This window comes from Ranitomeya variabilis, chromosome 2 (genome assembly GCF_051348905.1).
Source record: "Ranitomeya variabilis isolate aRanVar5 chromosome 2, aRanVar5.hap1, whole genome shotgun sequence".
Classification (NCBI taxonomy): Eukaryota; Metazoa; Chordata; class Amphibia; order Anura; family Dendrobatidae; genus Ranitomeya; species Ranitomeya variabilis.
The window spans coordinates 1,089,529,581-1,089,544,073 of NC_135233.1; the positions used below are offsets into that span (position 1 = coordinate 1,089,529,581).

At 45.1% G+C, this 14,493-nt stretch overlaps 1 long non-coding RNA gene across 1 annotated transcript; it reads left to right on the forward strand.

The window, feature by feature from the left end:
- Positions 1-7,826: 7,826 nt before the first annotated feature.
- Positions 7,827-9,549, forward strand: LOC143810228 (uncharacterized). The gene is made up of 5 exons (XR_013222711.1): positions 7,827-7,893; positions 8,148-8,311; positions 8,700-8,863; positions 8,938-8,997; positions 9,252-9,549. It is a non-coding gene; the product is annotated as an uncharacterized LOC143810228 (long non-coding RNA).
- Positions 9,550-14,493: the final 4,944 nt, after the last annotated feature.

The window sequence follows — 14,493 nt, forward strand, 5'->3', positions numbered from 1 at the left end:
GCATCGTTGTAATCAGTTCCTTTCTGTTTGCTCCTGTCTGCTGGTCCTGGTTCTTTGCAAAATAAGCTAAGTCCTGCTTCCTTATTTTTTGGTTATTTGCATTGCTCTTATTTTTGTCCAGCTTGTACTAAATGTGATTCCTGATATTGCTGGAAGCTCTAGGGGGCTGATATTCTCCCCCCGTGCTGTTAGACGGTTCGGGGGTTCTTGATTATTCAGCATGGAAATTTTGATAGGGTTTTTGCTGACCGTATAAGTCATCTTCCTATATTCTGCTATTAGTCAGTGGGCCTCTCTTTGCTAAAACCTAGTTCATTCTTACGTTTGTCTTTTCTTCTTACCTCACCGTTATTATTTGTTGGGGGCTTGTATCCAACTTTTGGGGTCTTTTCTCTGGAGGCAAGAAAGGTCTATTGTTTCCCTTTAGGGTTAGTTAGTTCTCCGGCTGGCGCGAGACGTCTAGAACCAACGTAGGTACGTTCCCCGGCTACTGCTATTTGTTGTGCTAGGATCAGTTATACGGTCAGCCTAGTTACCACTGCCCTATGAGCTGGTTTTTTGTGTGTGCAGACTTGGTAATAACCTCTGAGACCCTCTGCCATTGGGGTCATAACAGAACTGTGATTTATTATACTTGGACTGTGACTTACTGCATAGACTGTGTAGTGCCACTTGACGCCAAAAACCGCCGCCATTACAGCGCTGAGGAGAGCGCAGGAGAAGAAGAGGGGCATGGAGTGGGCGTAAACCAGCTGAAGAGCGCGAAAGACGATGGCCGCCCAGTCTAAATATTTTTGCATCCTGAGGACGTGTCCGTCAACAGCCGAGGTCCGCCTTCTCATCCTCTTTGGAGGGTGGAGACCATGGAGACGGGGCCGCCCACGAAAGAGACCGCGGGAAGAAGATACTGGAGAAGAAGCAAAGATGGCGACGCCGGGAGCACCGCGTGGGGACGACCCGACCCAGCATGAGGCTGCACCACCCGACACAGCTCCAGATGCGCCATCGTTGCAGGGACTGGCCCTTACGGAGCTACCAATGGGCAGACCCAACTGGCCGCCGTCTGAGGAGTGTGTGGCCGCAGCCGAGGCCCGACAGATAGCACGTCGCCTTGAGGCCGACACTCGCGTGATCGCTCGACTGGGTCAGCCTACTGAGGTCCGCCTAACTCCGGTGTCCCCTGCTTCCTCTATCCCGGCTGCGGCAGAGTGTGAGCTGCAGGCACAGGGCCTGAGGATCCTGCCGGAGGCAGAACACCTGCGGAGCCTGATGACAGCCTGCAGCCCAGGTCGATCTGACAAGCGTCGAAGAGACCCCGCCGTCACACTGGGGTGTTGTGGTGTCCTTCAACTCCCGGAAAGGAAGTGGAGTTATTCAAGAGATCGGGGAGCCACTACAGGTCCGTGTTGATCGAGAAGAAGTGGAGCCCTGCGGGGGAAGGTACGACTGCGACCTGGAGCCTGGCGACGCAGTGACCTATACCCGGTGGAGGAGGGAAACTGGCGAAACTGGCTGGATAGCTCGAGGCGTCCAACGGTGCGTCGCACTCCAGGCTGCTGCCGATACATCGGAGGACGAGCCTCCTGCAGGGAAGGTGCCGGAGCCCGTCCCCGCGGAACCTCAGGAGGTCCGGGCCCACCGCGTGCCTCTGGGTCGCGCTCGCCCACAAGCAAGAAGGACATCCCGACGAGGGATCCTGTCGTTGCTGGAGCCGGGACCGGTCCTTGTCACGTCAACGCGACCCGTTGGCCGGGTGAGGCCCGGAAGGAGACCGCTCCCTGCACAGCAAGAAACTGAGTAAGCAAGAATGCTTTATAACATGTATATAGTTAACTGTTTGTTTCCCTGCTCTTGCTGCTATGACCCGATCAGGGTTAACTCTTAAAGGGATCCCTTTGTTTACCCGGGATCCCTTCTTCTGCTTTTTGTTTTTGTTTCCTGTTTACTCATCATTGAAAGAACTGCTGAATCATGAACAATGCATGATTACAAACTTTTTGTACATAGTTTGCACCTTCTTAAAGGTGCTCTCTACTGGTTTTACACAAGGAAAGGACTCTTTGCGAAGACACTGGTCTTGGAACCAGCACCGGAGTCCTTACTGCAAACAGACTTGCAGCTTGAGAAGTTGCATTACCTCATAGAGACTTGGTCCCCTCTTAAAGGGAATGTTCACATATTGCACTTATGAACAGTGTTGCCTTAAGATGGTTAAATGGCAATAATGTCTTGAAAAAAGAAGTTAAATGTAGCTAACTAGTTGATTGTGAGAAATGTTTAATGATGTTGATAGAAGAATGAGGACAGAAAGTGAACCCGTACGGGGTTAGTCAGTGAGTCCTCCTAGGAGCCATATAGAGATGGCTCAGTAATCTTGAACTGAAAGATGGATGATAAGTTCTATACCGTGTATAGTAGTAGAGAGGCAGTAGGCCCGGGCAGAAAAGGGCGGTCCTGTAACAGAAAGGAGAGGCAGTAGGCCTGGAGCAGATAGGACAGGCGGTCCTGCAGATGTAAAGAAGGAGAATGCAGAAAAGTTGATTAGCCTTATAATGTTTTATAAGAAGGTCTTTAGTGGATTTAGCGAGTACGTCCTTAAAGGCAAAGTTAAATTATTGTTCAAAAATTTTGCACTTAGTAGAATACCCGGTTGGGTAAGAAAAGTTATTTATAGCAAGTTATTTATAGTATTTAACCATGTTTGTAACGTTCCAGTGTCCTCACCTCCCATAAAGGGAAGCTCTGTTCAAACTGACTTGTTATTTACATTTTCAAAATTGTATGTCTTTTTGCTGACATGTATTGTTGTTTTCTTCCCAGTCCAAGAGTACTGGATTTAACTGGGGGGGAGTGCAGCGCCCCAGACTCCTGGTCGTTGCAGTACTGATGCTCCGCCGCTAAGGGGGGCTATGGTACGTCTGATGGCACTGAAGGAGTTCATCTGACCAGGTATCACAGACACCAATACATTTCACAGTCTGGCCTCCAGGGGGAGCTAAGGGCACTATGCATTAGGCCACTCCTCACAGTCTGGTAAAACTGGGGGTTGGATAGGAAGTTAGATGAGAAAGCTGACTGGGTTGGAACCAGGCAACACCTTGTGGCAGAGGGTGTTGTAGGGGGAAGATTCAGAGGGGTCCCTGTCGGGGGTGGGATCCTGACAGAGGCCTAGCAACCAGAGAGAATGTTACGGGACCGCGCCTGCACTTGATCGCGGCGGTACCCTAAGAAAGGACAAGAAGCGAGGTATATTGTGCTGAGTGAGAAACGAGATCAACTCAACAAGGAGAAATACCAGTAGGAGTCGTGCTGTAAGATCGAGGCAACATCCTACTGAGGCGCGTAGCCGGTGACCGGAACGCCGAGGAAGTATCAGGCTCCAAGCAATACTTCAAACCTACGGCAGGACAGTCAGCTATAGGCGGGCTGTCTCACACCAATCACCTATGAAGACATGGGGGGCATACTAGGAGAAGGGCGACACTAGGGTCCAGGAAGAGCTCCGAGCCTACTCGTCATACGGGTGCGTCCTAGCCATATCATCTGGGGGACGAGGAAGAACATCAGAATCCAGTTGTGAGGGAACACGAGAAACAGACACAACAGTTGTGGGAACTATCCCATTAAGCACAGCAGGGGAGGACCGCAACACACAAGCGCTAGAAGGTAGGCACAGATTTCCACCTGCAAAGGGAACTCTGAAGGTGCCATCGGACCGGCCAGACTTGCGCAGCCTGGTTAACCGTACTCCGGACTGAGGACCCTGAAGCCTTCAGTAAAGAGGTAAAGAGACTGCAACCTGGTGTCCTCGTTATTTACTGCGACCGGCACTGCACCGCACCACCACAATATCATCACCATACCTCCACCTTCATTGTACGCCCCTCAGCAGGGTCACGGACCGGGCCTAGCCACCGTGACAACCCCAGAACAGAGACTCAGAGGCCCGGTACCGGGTACCCCTCGGCCCTGCGACAGTGGGGGCGCTGCATTGGCTGCCTCACCTTTTACACCTAATGAAGACAACGGAGGCAATTGTGGGAGAGGGGCGTCTCTAGGGACCTTATAAAATAACTCCAGGCCTACCCGTCATACGGGTGCGTCCTATCCATATCATCTGGGGGACGGAGAGAGAAAGAACATCAGAAACATACATGACAGTTGTGAGGACTATCCCGTGGTGCTCAGCAGGGAAGTACTACAACACCCAGGCGCTAGTAGGTAGGCACTGATTTCCACCTGCAAAGGGAACTCTGGATGTGCCTTCGGACCGGCCGGTCTCAGCCAGCCCTGTTAGCAGTGCTCTGGATTGTGGATGCCGAAGCCTTCAGTAAAGAGGTAAAGAGACTGCAACCGTGTCCTCGTCATTTACTGCGACCTACACCGTCACCTACATCTTTAATTGGGCGCCCCTTAGCAGGGCCATGGACCGGGTCAGGCCACCGTGACATCCCCAGAACCGAGAAAGACCCGGTACCGAGTACCCCGCTGCCCTGCGCTTGGGGGCCGCTCCATCTCAGTCATCCTTTCTATCACTTTTCTTTTTTTTTTCTGGGTGATCAGAAGGTCTACCTTCACACCACAATAAAATCTCCCTTCCCCAGGAATAGATATTTCTCCCCATATACCTGGGGTAGGATGGGAAGAGAAAAATTCAGGGCCTATGGCCTTCATTTTTTTTTACAAGCAGTGCAAAAAAAATGTCCCATTTTTACAGACTGTCCTGTTATTTCTGGACTGTTGGCAGTTTATATCGGGGGATGTGGAGGAAGCCTGTTGCTTAGAGATCTCATGGCATCTGGTAGAGAAGAACTTGTGTGGAGGCTTGAGAATTTGCTGTCTGCTTGCACATAAAAGTGCCATGGTCATGCTTGGGCCTAATGGTTAGTTTGTGGCTGTCCTGAAAGCGTATATAAGGTAGATAGGGCTGAATGTGTGTAAATTTGGGTACCATTCATTCCATAGGTTCTGGAGACACAGATGACTGTGGTGAGCGCTGCACTCGAGCTCTCCCACAATCATATTACACAAGGGAAATATGTTTACTGCAGGCGTGTAAGTGACCTTCTACAGCTGTCTGTAATAGAGGGGGGTCCTGTTATGGATAATAAACCAACATGATCACAGCTGTTCCAAATTAAAAGAAAATTAGTTTATTACATTAAGAGTTTGTTCACATAACCATATAATATGGTCTAGAACTATCAAGTGTCTTATCAGATAGCACTAGGCCCAATGTTATACCATGGGGCAGCGCAGATCTGGAGGTTTTTTTCTCATTCTAATTCGGCATGAGAAAAAAAACCACAGCAACTGTCCACCTCCTGATGGGCCCCATCAAGAATGTTCGTGAAGTGACCAGATTAAGTCCATTATCATTCTTCACCTTGGTTCTGCTGGACGTGGCTCTTCTTTAGAACATGATATTCATGAAGGGGTCACAAAAGCATTTTTTTACTAAGCGGATTTTCTATTTCTTGCTCAAATAGTTTCTTTGAAAATGTTCTAATTATTTTACAAAATGGAGTTAAACAACATGAAGGAAAAGAAAAGGAAAAATATGGGGGGACAAGGGAAAATAAAGGAAAATGGGAGATGGAACTATCGCAAAGAAATAACAGTTATTCTATCTCTGATACATGTACCAAGAGATATTAAGGTCAAGGGTAAGAATAGAATTATCATTTCTATCACAGTATCTCACCATAGTTTCATTGTCACATATGTAAGCTAGCTAACTATGTTCCTGATCAGGGCTGCCAAAAAGAATTTCAGGACCCCATAATGGCTCCCTTGAGACTCCGTCCAGGCTTCACCCCAGTTCTGCCTCCACCCAAGCACCGCCTACACCCCTTAAACTTTCCACTGTCCCACCGTCCACTCTTGGAAAAACTCTTCTGCCTTGTCCTCACCAATCACACAGTAACAGTTCAGCTTTTGTGTTGACCAACAGATTATTTAAGCCTGCCACCACGACAAGGTAGACTCTTTTGGCAGGGCCCTACTCTACTCTAACGTATTAACCATTTCTTAAAATATCCAATAATCTTTTTAGGTATATTTTTATTTACTTTTGTCTAAGGGAATGTGTCTCATACATTTTTTTTAAACTAATTGAAATCAGATTGTTATAATCTTTTGTATATCCTGTATTTCTGATTGCAGATTATTGTATTCTGTTTCCTGTACATTTATGGAAGCTGCTATGTTGCCTGTTTGGAGATATGGACATTGGACATATACATGTGTATATTTTATAAGACATTATAGAGGACTCTATTTCCTTGGGAGATATTTCTATTCATGTTCTCATGTTTAGTGACATGCAGATGTCATTGTACAGCATGGGGGAAGAGGTGGGCTGTGACACTACCTTCTGTGAATGGTGGATTCTGTTATCTCTCATTGTAATCCTGATTGCTATGTTAATGAGGTGACTGCTAATAAAGGATCTCTTCTGGGCATGCCAGTCTATTAGAAAAGTAATTTCTGTTTATTTATTATTTTATGATATAGGGGGTGACATACTTTAAAGTAAATAAAGTAAATTCTTGCAAAACATTAAACTATGATTAAAAGGATTGGCCATGTTCTGGTTATTGTTGATAAATGTGTTTGAGATGATAGGACTCTTACTAATATGGCCTTTCTTGAATTTCAGCACCAAATATGAAATATGGTAAATGGAAATATAGGCTATGCTGAATTTTTGCACTAAATGCCTTTTAATCATGTCATATACTTGTAGATTGTGAGCCCTCTCGGGCAGAGTCCTCGTTCCTCCTGTACCAGTCTTGACTTGTATTGTTTAAGATTATTTTACTTGTTTTTATTATGTATACCCCTTTTCACATGTAAAGCGCCATGGGATAAATGGCGCTATAATAATAATAAAAAAAAATAAAAAATAATAATAATAATAATAAACACATTGGTTAATAATAACCAGAGAGTTGTCAATGCCCAAAATAAAAAAGCTTCATAACACATTCCCACTAAATATTTTGCTAACTAAATCTATTTTCATAAGAGTCATTTAGTTAAATCCATTGGTCAATTACATAAAGTGAAAAATTACAGTGCCCATAACAAAAGAGAAAACAAACAAAGAAAACAGACAAAAAAGCACCTAAAACCAATCAACACAATGAAAATAAGGTCATTTTGTGAGAACAGAGAAACATAATATAAAACAGCTGGATGTTATATTCTGTCTTTATGTTAAGGATTTCTTCCAGGGTCTGGGGCGTTCGGTCCCTGGAAGAAATCCCTGCCCTCTGTCCTCATTACAATACTACCCTGCTCCCATTAGCGTCAGTTATGGCCTCGGAATCCTGCGCCTGCGCCCTGCACCTTATCGGTGAGGATTTCTTCCAGGCAAACACACGCCCTGGAGCCTGAAAGAAATCATTAACAAAAAGACAGAATATAACATCTCTCCACAACAAAACCATTAATATAAGGCATACAGGTAGGACTAACTTAACATTTCTATTACCTGTATGCCAATATTAATAGGTCATATACGTCTAGGGGGATAAAAGATTCCCTATAAAGCATAGACACACATATATTAATTCTTATCTATCTAATAGGATGACGACAGCTGTCCAGACCTGCATCCCACCACAAGAAACACTCTGAAGTAATCCCGGGAAAAAGTGCTGCACAAACAGTTTGGGTGCAGCTGTGGGACCCTATTTCCAGAGATGATGTCCTCCACCCAAGTCTCAAAAAGCTGAAAGGGTCTTCAGGAGAAGTGGGTAGTCGAGCTAGGCTATCAGACGGTCACCTCTGTAGCTGTAGTGTCATCTTTCCTATGGTTCTATTCAGGGATGGACAGGGGCGGACATGTTATTGGTGCAACTTGTGCAACTGCACATTGGCCAAGAGGTAAGAGGACATATTTCCACCTTCAAAGCAGATGAAATTGTGCGTTATGATGGGTTATTGGGCTGATCATTAAGATAAAGACAGATTATAACATTTCTCCACAACAAAACTATTAATATGATGCACACAGGTAGGACTAGCTTAACATTACTATTACCTGTATGCCCATAATAATAGGTCATATATGTCTAGGGGGATAAAAGATTCCATATAAAGCATAAACACACATATATTAATTCTTGTCTATCTAATAGGATGACAACAGCTGTCCAGACCTGCATCCTACCACTAGAAACACTATGAATTAATCCCGGGAAAGAGTGCTGCTCAAACTGTTGGGGTGCAGCTGTGGGACCCTATTTTCAGAGATGATGTCCTCCACCCAAGTCTCAAAAAGCTGAAAGGGTCTTCAGGAGAGGTGGGTAGTCGAGCAAGGCTATCAGACGGTCACCTCTGTAGCTGTAGTGTCATCTTTTGTATGGTTCCATTCAGAGGTGGACAGGGGCGGACATGTTATGGGTGCAACTTGTGCAACTGCACATTGGCCAAGAGGTAAGGGGACATATTTCCACCTTCAAAGCAGATGAAATTGTGCGTTATGATGAGTAATTGGGCTGATTATTAGGATAAATACAGAATATAACATTTCTCCACAACAAAACCATTAATATGAGGCATACAGTTAGGACTAGCTTAACATTTCTATTACCTGTATGCCCATATTAATAGGTCATACACGTCTAGGGGGATAAAAGATTCCCTATAAAGCATAAACACACATATATTAATTCTTATCTATCTAATAGGATGACGACAGCTGTCCAGACCTGCATCCCACCACAAGAAACACTCTGAAGTTATCCCGGGAAAAAGTGCTGCACAAACAGTTTGGGTGCAGCTGTGGGACCCTATTTCCAGAGATGATGTCCTCCACCCAAGTCTCAAAAAGCTGAAAGGGTCTTCAGGAGAAGTGGATAGTCGAGCTAGGCTATCAGACGGTCACCTCTGTAGCTGTAGTGTCATCTTTCCTATGGTTCTATTCAGGGATGGACAGGGGCGGACATGTTATTGGTGCAACATGTGCAACTGCACATTGGCCAAGAGGTAAGAGGACATATTTCCACCTTCAAAGCAGATGAAATTGTGCGTTATGATGGGTTATTGGGCTGATCATTAAGATAAAGACAGATTATAACATTTCTTCACAACAAAACTATTAATATGATGCACACAGGTAGGACTAGCTTAACATTTCTATTACCTGTATGCCCATAATAATAGGTCATATATGTCTAGGGGGATTAATGATTCCATATAAAGCATAAACACACATATATTAATTCTTGTCTATCTAATAGGATGACAACAGCTGTCCAGACCTGCATCCTACCACTAGAAACACTATGAATTAATCCCGGGAAAGAGTGCTGCTCAAACTGTTGGGGTGCAGCTGTGGGACCCTATTTTCAGAGATGATGTCCTCCACCCAAGTCTCAAAAAGCTGAAAGGGTCTTCAGGAGAGGTGGGTAGTCGAGCTAGGCTATCAGACGGTCACCTCTGTAGCTGTAGTGTCATCTTTCGTATGGTTCCATTCAGAGGTGGACAGGGGCGGACATGTTATGGGTGCAACTTGTGCAACTGCACATTGGCCAAGAGGTAAGGGGACATATTTCCACCTTCAAAGCAGATGAAATTGCGTTATGATGAGTAATTGGGTTGATTATTAGGATAAAGACAGAATATAACATTTCTCCACAACAAAACCATTAATATGAGGCATACAGTTAGGACTAGCTTAACATTTCTATTACCTGTATGCCCATATTAATAGGTCATACACATCTAGGGGGATAAAAGATTCCCTATAAAGCATAAACACACATATATTAATTCTTATCTATCTAATAGGATGAAATTGTTCATTGTGATGAGTTATTGGGCTGCAAAGGGTCCATATATTGTCAATGCACAGTGTCCCTCTTCTGTCTGGGTTTTCCAGTGGCTCCAATGTATAATTAATTTCCTGTAATGAGAATCACATCACATTAATAATTTCCAGGCAATCAAGCTCAATACAATCAATCCTATCACTACCACTATGGGCTTTTGAAAAGTTGAGAGTAAATTGTTTAACCCAACTCTGATAGACCCCATCCAGAAAAAGGGATTCCATCCCTCCTTGGATATATCTCTAGCTTTTTGCTGCAGCTCCTTTACTTTATCCATGCTTCTCTATTGAATCATGTGCATCTTCAATCCTCACCTATAACAGCAGTAGCGCCCTTTCAATTGCTAACAGGCAGTCAAGAGCCATTCTCTTCTGAGGGGCTACATCCTCATTCAGTGACATCACAAGTAGAAGCTAATGGGGGTGAAACCAACAACCAAAACATTTGGTGACATAACAAGTGGTAGCTTATGGGGGCAAAACTAACAACCAAAACATTATGTGAAATTACAAATAAGACCTAATGTGGGCGGAGCCAACAACCATAACATTCCGTGACATCATATTACGCATCTAATGGGGGCAGAATCAACAATCCCATCACTCTAAGACATAACAAGTAGCAGCTAATGTGGGTGGAGCCAACAACCACCACATTCCGTGACATCACATGTAGCAGCTAATGTGGGCGGAGCCAACAACCACCACATTCCGTGACATCACATGTAGCAGCTAATGTGGGAGGAGCCAACAACCACCACATTCCGTGACATCACAAGTAGCAGCTAATGTGGGAGGAGCCAACAACCACCACATTCCGTGACATCACAAGTAGCAGATAATGTGGGCGGATCCAACAACCTCACTTCCATTGAAGTACATTGCCCAATAATATACTAGAGATCAAACAATATGAATCCTACCAATGTGGGGGGAATATTTGAATAGCTTTACTACATATGGAGCTAATATGTAAATACATCGGGGTTGTACAAGGATTTCCCAATATTGGTTGGATTTATATTTTTGATCTGAACTGTATATTACTATATGTCTCAATAACATCCGACAATTACATAATTATCTTCATGTTACATGTGTTCCCTTTACTGGATATAACTTTAATCTCCCAGATTTGGATGATTCTATAACAATTTATGGCCTAAAAATCGAGAAGTCGTCATGCTCCAGTTATGGCTGAGGGGATTCTCTCAATTATAACTAATTTATGGACCTGATGAGCAAGAAAGTCAGAAACTAATAAAATGTGATGGTAATCGGTAAATCATTGTCTTTTCTGTACTTGAAGATACATCTCGTCACATTCTATAGATCTCTTTGCTATTGGAAGAAATGCTGTAAAATGTGCACATCTCCTAATATGAGGGGGTCACTAATTATTTTGGGCCTGCTTATATTATATAGAATAAAGACTCCTTAATGAATAAAAAATAAATGAGAAATAGATGATAGAAGAGAATGAAGGACACAGCAAGAGACGACATAGAGCCGACTTACCTCTCTCTCCACCGTCTGCAACTGTCACATGGAATGTTGGCTCCGCAGCTCCTTACACAATGTGTGTGATGTCATAATGCAAGGAGGCGGAGCCAGAAACCACAACATTCCGTGACATCATCAGCAGGAGCAGCAGTTGTTATTTAAAGACACCAGAGCAGGCCATACAACCAATTCATTACCATATAAATGAAATGGACTCTTATTATCCACCTTGAACTCTTAAAACTTTTAGAAAATGCCACAATGTCATTATTACCATACAATGTAATTCCGGAGTAGTTTCTACTAGGGTTGAGCGACTTTCATTTTTTTAAGATCGAGTAGGGTTTTGGGAAACCCGATTTTGTCCAGAGTCGAGTCGAGTGCAGTCGGCCGATTATCGCTAAAAGTCGGGGATCGACCGAAACACGAAACCCAATGCAAGTCAATGGGGAAGCATAGTCGGCAGTGAGTGGAGGCCAGGAAAACACCTACAGTGCCCATTTTAATGCCAAAAACATCCATTCTTGTTTCTGAAGCTTGCCAATCTTAATTAACTGTATAATAATAGTTGGGCATAGGGAATTGGGGGAAAGTTGTGGGGGGAGTAGGGCTGGCTCAAGTTTTTCGTGGGCCCAGGAAATGCGGACTACGTCACGGCGGTGTTGCAGGGAAAGGTAAGTATTTAAAAGTTGCAAGTGCTGTGATCCTGAGCAAGCAGGGGGGGCCCACTCGTTCGCATTGCCACTGGCACAGGGCCCCTCAAAGTACGGCGGTGTGTTTGCATGGCGGGGGCGCCTCCCACCAGCAGCGACACTTTTGCGTACTCTGAGGGGCCCTGTGCCAGTGACGTCGCCAACGAGTATGCCCCCCCACCTGATGAAGGAACCTGCACTTTCATCTGCACCTTCCTCTTTGTCCCTGTGTAAGGTGGTATAACATGCGGGAAGGGGAACCTTACTTTCAGCAGGGACAGATTCTGGCTGTGTAGAGTACAAGGGGAATGTAGTGGTCTAGGTCAATGTACCAGCAGACTCATTTAGCAGTGGCTGGGCAATGGGCAGGATGAGGAGGAAACAGATATAGGGCCAAAGAATAAAGTAGGCTACATGCAGTTCAAAATTGGTAACAGGACTAAACAGGCGGCATTGCTTTGTTCAGTGGAGTAGCAAACCCAAGAGCAGCAGACACTGTTTCAAGGGCCTAACCACACTAGTAGGCCAAATGCAGTTTAATATCTGATAGTATAGGGCGAAAGCCAGAATGTGGAAGCTCAGCTTTGTTCAGTTGAGGACAACACCAGGGAGGGGCAGACACCTTTAGTAGGCCGGAAAAGCCTATTGCATTTTTTAAAATGGTAATTTGGAGCAGAAGGTTGAAGCTCAGCTTTATTTAGTTGAGGGCAACACCAGGGAGGGGCAGAAGCCGTTAGTAGGCCCTAACCACCATTTTTTTTTTTTTTAAAACCACTTAATGAGAGCCGGAAGGTTGAAGCTCAGCTTTATTTAGTTGAGGACAACACCAGGGAGGGGCAGAAGCCGTTAGTAGGCCCTAACCACCATTTTTTTTTTAAAACCACATAATGAGAGCCGGAAGGTTGAAGCTCAGCTTTATTTAGTTGAGGACAACACCAGGGAGGGGCAGAAGCCGTTAGTAGGCCCTAACCACCATTTTTTTTTTTTTTAAAACCACATAATGAGAGCCGGAAGGTTGAAGCTCAGCTTTATTTAGTTGAGGGCAACACCAGGGAGGGGCAGAAGCCGTTAGTAGGCCCTAACCACCATTTTTTTTTTAAACCACATAATGAGAGCCGGAAGGTTGAAGCTCAGCTTTATTTAGTTGAGGACAACACCAGGGAGGGGCAGAAGCCGTTAGTAGGCCCTAACCACCATTTTTTTTTTTAAAACCACATAATGAGAGCCGGAAGGTTGAAGCTCAGCTTTATTTAGTTGAGGGCAACACCAGGGAGGGGCAGAAGCCGTTAGTAGGCCCTAACCAAAGTTGAAGGCCAAATGCAGTTTAATTTCTGATACTATAGGCCGAAAGCCAGAAGGTGGAAGTTCCGATTTAGACAGTGGAGGACAATTTGAATTAGGGACTGCAGACAGACTTAGTAGGCTGTCCCCTGTGGACCATGCATCCACCACATTAACCCATTGCGCCGTAATGGACACGTAATCTTCCGTGGCCATGCCTACAGGTCCATGCGTCTGTTGTCAGGTGCACCTTTGTACTCACAGATTGCCAGAGTGCATGGACAATGCGGTCTTCTACATGCTGGTGGAGGGTTGGGATGGCTTTTCTCGCAAAAGAAGTGTCGACTGGTTAGCTTGTAGCGTGGTACAGCGTAGTCCATCATGGCCTTATTAATAGTAAATAAAATATATAACTAGGCTCTATGAACTTTTAAATAGGTTCCAGGGGTACACGGGCAGCATTGGTGTGGTCAGTGGAGGAGTATTGCAAGTAGGGGCTGCAGACAGGCTATCAAAGGCCTAAAATAACAAACAGTAGGCAGTCATGGCAGTTTTACATCGGTTACATGGATACACAGGCAGGCACTCCAGGCAGCATTGTGCTCAGTGGAGGAGTATTGCAAGTAGGGGCCGCAGACAGGCTATCAAAGGCCTAAAATAACAAACAGTAGGCAGTCATGGCAGTTTTACATCGGTTACATGGATACACAGGCAGGCACTCCAGGCAGCATTGTGGTCAGTGGAGGAGTATTGCAAGTAGGGGCCGCAGACAGGCTATCAAAGGCCTAAAATAACAAACAGTAGGCAGTCATGGCAGTTTTACATCGGTTACATGGATACACAGGCAGCTAGGTGGTGAGTGGAGGAGTATTTAAAGTAAGGACCGCAGACAGGCTATCAAAGGCCTAACATAACAAACAATAGGCTCATGGCAGTTTTACAGCGGTTACATGGATACACGGGCAGGCAGCTTGGTGGTGAGTGGAGGAGTATTTAAAGTATGGACCGCAGACAGGCTTCGAAGGCCTAACACAATAAAATGGGCTGGCTGTAGGCACTTTAAAATTGGTTCCAGGGGTACACGGGCAGCAGTGGTCTGGTCAGTGGAGGCCTAGTGGAAGTATGGACCGCAGACAGGCTTCGAAGGCCTAACACAATAAAATGGGCTGGCTGTAG